Raw genomic sequence first — 6,281 nt, 5'->3', positions numbered from 1 at the left:
AGATAAGGGAGAACCAGTGGATGTGGTATATTTGGACTTTCAGAAGGCTTTCAATAAGGTCCCGCATAAGAGATTAGTGTGCAAAGTTAAAGCACATGGGATTGGGGGTAAGGTACTGAATTGGATAGAGAACTGGTTGGCAGACAGGAAGCAAAGAGTTGGAATAAACGGGTCTTTTTCCGAGTGGCAGGCAGTGACTAGTGGGGTACCACAGGGATCGGTGCTAGGACCCCAGCTATTCACAATATATATTAATGATCTAGACAAGGGAACTAGATGTAATATCTCCAAGTTTGCAGATGACACAAAGCTGGGTGGGCGTGTGTGCTGTGAGGAGGATGCCGAGAAACTCCAGTATGATTTGGACAGGTTGGGTGATTGGGCAGAAGCATGGCAGATGCAGTCTAAGGTGGATAAATGCGAGGTTATCCACTTTGGTGGCAAAAACAGGAAGGTAGATTATTATCTGAACGGCAATAGATTGGGAGAAGGGGAAGTGCAACGAGACCTGGGTGCCCTTGTGCACCAGTCGCTGAAGGTAAGCATGCAGGTGCAGCAGGCGGTTAAGAAGGCAAATGGTATATTGGCCTTCGTAGTGAGAGGGTTCGAGTACAGGAACAAGGATGTCTTGCTGCAGTTGTACAGGGCCTTGGTGAGACCACACCTTGAGTATTGTGTGCAGTTTTGGTCACCTTATCTGAGGAAGGATGTTCTTGCCATGGAGGGAGTGCAGCGAAGATTCACCAGACTGATACCTGGGATGGCAGGAATGACGTATGAAGAGAGATTGGGTTGATTGGGCTTATATTCGCTGGAGTTTAGAAGAATGAGAGGGGATCTCATTGAAACTTATAAAATTCTAACAGGACTAGACAGACTAGATGCAGGAAGGATGTTCCCGATGGCGGGGGAGTCCAGAACCAGGGATCACAGTCTAATGATAAGGGGTAAGCCATTTAGGACAGAGATGAGGAGGAATTTCTTCACCCAGAGAGTGGTGAACCTGTGGAATTCTCTACCACTGAAGGCAGTTGAGGCCAATTCATTAAATATATTCAAGAATGAGTTAGATATATTTCTTAAGGCTAAAGGGATCAAGGGATATGGGGAAAAGGCAGGGACAGGGTACTGAGTTTGGATGATCAGCCATGGTCTCATTGAATGGCGGAGCAGGCTCAAGGGGCCGAATGGCCTACTCCTGCTCCTATCTTCTATTTTTCTGTGTTTACCCTGCAAAGTTCTGGATAGAAATGCAACAGGTCAACCACCTTGATTCAAGGTAGCCGAGATCACCACCTTTGATGCATCGCACTCGACCACGAAAGGGAGATTTTCATCGATGGAATGAAGCGTGGCTTTTTCCAGTTGTCACTTGAGGAGGTTGAAAGCTGAAATAGCCGTTGCCTCCAACGGAAATGACTTCGCATGAAGCAGGGGCTGGACCTTGTCGGAGAAGTGGGGTATCCACTTCGCATAATAGGTGAACATGCCAAGTGCCCGACGAAGAGAGCCGAGATTCGTAGGGGGAGGGAGCTCCTGAAGCAGACGAAGTCGCTCCAGATCCGGTTTGATGACACCATTGCCCACCCAGTAGCCAAGGATGTTGACTGATGATACTGATTTCACAGATTTGGACTCATTTAAGGTTAAGTTGCGACGACGGAGAACGTCAAAAATTTCTGGAGGTTGGCATCATGCTCCTTCTGGTCATGACCAGCAATGGTGATATTATCCGGATATGGAAAAGTGTCTGTTAAGTTCTCCTGTTTGACTAGGCTATCCATTGCCCGTTGAAAGACGGCCACCTCATTGGTGACCCCAAATGGAAGGCGACAAAACTGGTAAAGCCGACCATTGGCCTCAAAGGCTGTATACTTTTTGTCAGTCTTTTAACGGTACTTGATGGTACGTGCTCTTTAAGTCAAAAGTTGAAAATACCTTGTAGTTGGCAAGGTTATTGGCCATGTCATTGATGCGTGGTAGTGGGTAGGCATCCAGGTCGGTATACTGGTTAATAGCTTGCGAGTAATCGATGCAAAGACGTTTCTTGTGTTGCTTCAGAGAATTTTTAACAACGATGACTTGAGCCCGCCAGGGAGATGAACATGGCTCAATGATACCACCAGCTAGAATGCAAGAGATCTCTGCCTCGATAAAGAATAGATCATCTTGGCTGAAACGTTGTGATTTAGTGACTATGGGCTTACATCGGGGGGGGAAGATTGGAAAACAAGGAGGGCTCGTCGAGCAAAGCCGCCAAAAGCGCACAAAACGGTACTTTGGAAATAGTAAGCTCCGGCTTTGACCCTCCAAACTCGAAAATGAGTCTTTTGTGTTGTTTCTGGAAATCCTGTCCCAGGAGCACATCACTGCATAGGTTTTTGAGCACCCCGAGCCGGGTGGAGAAATAAGTGCGGCCATTGAGAATAAGGTCGGAAGAGTTGGTGGTCAGTGTCGTCAGAGCCATTGCAATTTCCCTGTCCAAGGGGTAAATACGCAGTTTTAACTTACTGACAGCCCGCTCACTAATGAAGCTGTCAGAGCTGCATGAGTCGATTAGTGCACTCAAAATGTGTCCATTTACCAAAACCTTTGTGGCTGCATGGGACAGACTTTGGGGAAAAACAGCTGTGATGGGAGAGGAGCAGTTTTACCCTTGACAGCTGTAACCTTAGTAGTGGTTCTTGGGGGAGGAGCAGTTTTATAGATAGCAGCTGTAACCTTAATAGTGGCTCCTGGGGGAGGAGCAGTTTTATAGATAGCAGCTGCAAAAATAACAGGGGCTCTCGACTGGTGTACCTTAGTAAAGTGGCCTTTCTTACTAACAGATGCTCTTGACTGGCATATCTTAGAAAAATGACCTTTCTTACTGCAATGATTGCAGGTTGCATTACGAGCAGGACAAAATTTCCTATAGTGGAATGCACCTCCACAGAAGAAACATTTCCTTCCAGATTGCCAAGATGCCGCTAGGGCAGGGTCATCATCAGTGAAGGCTTCTAGGGTAGGGTTGTCATCAGCTAGGTTAGAGTCATCATCAGTGAGGGCTTCCGCCCGAGGCCTATCGAAGAAGTCACTAAAAGTGATAGCAACAGCCCATGCACATGGTAAAAGATAGGTATCTGCATTCCTCTTTGCTAAGTCTAGAGAACATGCCTGGTCATAGGCAGCCTGTAACTCGAGGGTTTTATTCTCCAACAGACGCTGGCGTATGAAGGGAGACGCAATTCCGTTAATAAAAGAATCACAAATTAACTCCTCCTGGTACTGCTCAGTTGTGACAGCTTTAAGGTTACAATCCTTGCTGAGCCTGCAAAGCTTTTGAAGGAATTCGTCAAGTGATTCCCCGGGTTGTTGTCGAGTTGTGGCCAGTAGATGCCGAGCAAAAAATTCATTTGGCGCCTTAACATATATTCGCTGTAATATTAGGATAGCGAAGTCATAGTCTACACAGTCTTCGATATAGTCAAACAGATGAGATTCATAATTGGCAAGTATCTCTAATTTATCAGGAACATTCTCACCACACACCCTGAGGAAGTTGCTGAAGGTACAATACCAGTGTTTCCATGCCTTAGCAGTTGTAGGTGAATTCGGGTCCAGGTCAAGACGGGTAGGTCTGAGTAGTTTGTCCATGATGGATTGATTAATTCGTCAGAGTTCCCTTCTACAGTTGAAGTCGTAGCCAGCTGTTCCCGAAATCACTCAGAGTGTGGAGCCGATACACAGTTGATTAAATTGACGTAATAAAACCCACTAAGCACTTGGTTTGAGCATAAAACAAGGCTTTAATCAACTGTTTCACAACCATGAGTTTCTAGTTACATCACTAGTTCCTGGTTACAAAAACGTCCTGAGCAAGCTGGGCCCACGCCCGAGTATTTATACTTTCCTTGGACAGCGCCACCAGCTGGCCGCCCAGTGTTATCTCATGAGTCATTTCTACATGAATGGTAAGATTCATGACACAGTCCATGCCCGAATGCAGCAAGACCTGGACGACATTCAGGTTTGGGCTGATAAGTGGCAAGTAACATTCGCGCCACACAAGTGTTAGGCAATGACTATCTCTAACAAGCGAGAGTCTAACCCACTGCCCCATGACATTCAATGGCATTACCATCGCTGAATCCCTCACCATCAACATCCTGGAGGTCAACATTGACCAGAAACTTAACTGGACCATAAATACTGTGGCTACAAGAGCAGGTCAGAGGTTGGGTATTCTGCGGCGAGTGTCTCACCTCCTGACTCCCCAAAGTCTTTCCACGATCTACAAGGCATGAGTCAGGAATGTGATGGAATACTCTCATAAGATAACATAATAGGAGCAGGAGTAGGCCATTTGGCCCTTCGAGCCTGCTCCGCCATTCAATAAGATCATGGCTAATTTTCTACCTCATCTCCACTTACCTGCACCTATCCCCATATCCCTTGATTCCCTTAATATCCAAAAATCTATCGATCTCTGTCTTGAATATACTCAACGACTGAGTCTCCACAACCCTCTGGGGTAGAGAATTCCAAAGGTTCACCACCCACTGAGTGAAGAAATTGCTCCTCATCTCAGTCCTAAATGGCTGACCCATTATTCTGAGACTGTGACCCCTGGTTCTAGACTCCCCAGCCAGAGGCAATATCCTCCCTGCATCTACCCTGTCAAGCCATGTAAGAATTTTGTATGTTTCAATGAGATCACCGTTCACTCTTCTAAACTCTAGAGAATATAGGCCTAGTCTACTCAATCTCTCCTCATAGGACAATCCCCCCATCCCAGGAACCAGTCAGGTGAACCTTTGTTGCACTCCCTCTATGGCAAGAATATCCTTCCTTAGGTAAGGGGACCAAAACAGTACACAATACTCCAGGTGTGGTCTTACCAGGGCCTATATAATTGCAGTAAGACGTCTTTACACTTATACTCAAATCCTCTTGTAATAAAGGCCACCATACCATTTGCCTTCCTAATTGCTTGCTGTACCTGCATGTTAACTTTCAGTGATTCATGTACAAGGACACCCAGGTCCCTCTGAACACCAACATTTCCCAATCTCTCACCATTTAAAAAATACTCTGCTTTTCTATTTTTCCTACCAAAGTGGATAACTTCACATTTCTCCACGTTATATTCCATTTGCCATGTTCTTGCCCACTCACTTAGCCTGTCTATATCCCCTTGAAGCCTCCTTGCATCCTCCTCACAACTTACATTCCCACCCAGCTTTGCCTGAATGAGTGCAGCTACAACAACCCTCAATAAGCTCAACACCATCCAGGACATAAGAACATTAGAAATAAGAGTAGGCTATACTGCCCCTTGAGCCTGCTCCACCATTCAATAAGATCATGGCTGATCATCGACCTCAACTCCACTTTCCCGCCTGATCTCCATATCCCTTGATTCCCCTAGAGTCCAAAAATCTATCGATCTCAGCCTTGAATATACTCAAAGACTCAGCATGCACAGCCCTCTGGGGCAGAGAATTCCAAAGATTCACAACCCTCTGAGTGAAGAAATTCCTCCTCATCTCAGTCTTAAATGGCCTACCCCTTATCCTGAGACTATGCCCCCTAGTTCTAGACACTCCAGCCAGGGGAAACAACCTCTCAGCATCTACCCTGTTAATCCCCTTCAGAATCTTGTATGTTTCAAAAGCAGCCAGCTTGATTGGCACCCCATCCACCACCTTAATCATTCACTCCCTCCACTACCAGTGTACCGTGGCTGCAGTGTGTACCATCTACAAGATGCACTGTAGCAACTCGCCAAGGCTTCTTTGGCAGCACCTCCCAAACCTGTGACCTCTTCCACCTAGAAGATCAAGGGCAGCAGGCACATGGGAACACCACCACCTCCACGTTCCCCTCCAGGTCACACACCATCCTGACTTGGAAATATATCACCGATCCTTCATCGGTGCTGGGTCAAAATCCTGGAACTCCCTCTCTAACAGCACTGTGGGAGTACCTTCACCACAGGGACTGCAGCGGTTCAAGGAGGCGGCTCACCACCACCTTCTCAAGGGCAACACTTGAGGCCTTCCGAGACCGGTGGGCGCCGCGGGGACTGGAGTGCATCATCACCCCGGCAAACCAAATTTTAATTTAATTTGTTAAATTTTATTTAAAGTTTTATTAAGTTACAGTTAATTTACAGTTAACCGGTTCTAACAAAAGGGGACCTTCTCAAGGGCAACTGGGGATGCTCAGTAAGTGCTGGCATTGCCAGCAACGCCCACATCCCAGGAACGAACACAAACAAGGGCTAGCAGCGACAGCGA

Source organism: Somniosus microcephalus, chromosome 9, assembly GCF_052327205.1.
Source record: "Somniosus microcephalus isolate GS21.2 chromosome 9, FLI_Smic_1.0, whole genome shotgun sequence".
NCBI lineage: Eukaryota > Metazoa > Chordata > Chondrichthyes > Squaliformes > Somniosidae > Somniosus > Somniosus microcephalus.
The sequence above is the reverse complement of the archived record's forward strand: the minus strand, read 5'-3'. Positions refer to the sequence as shown.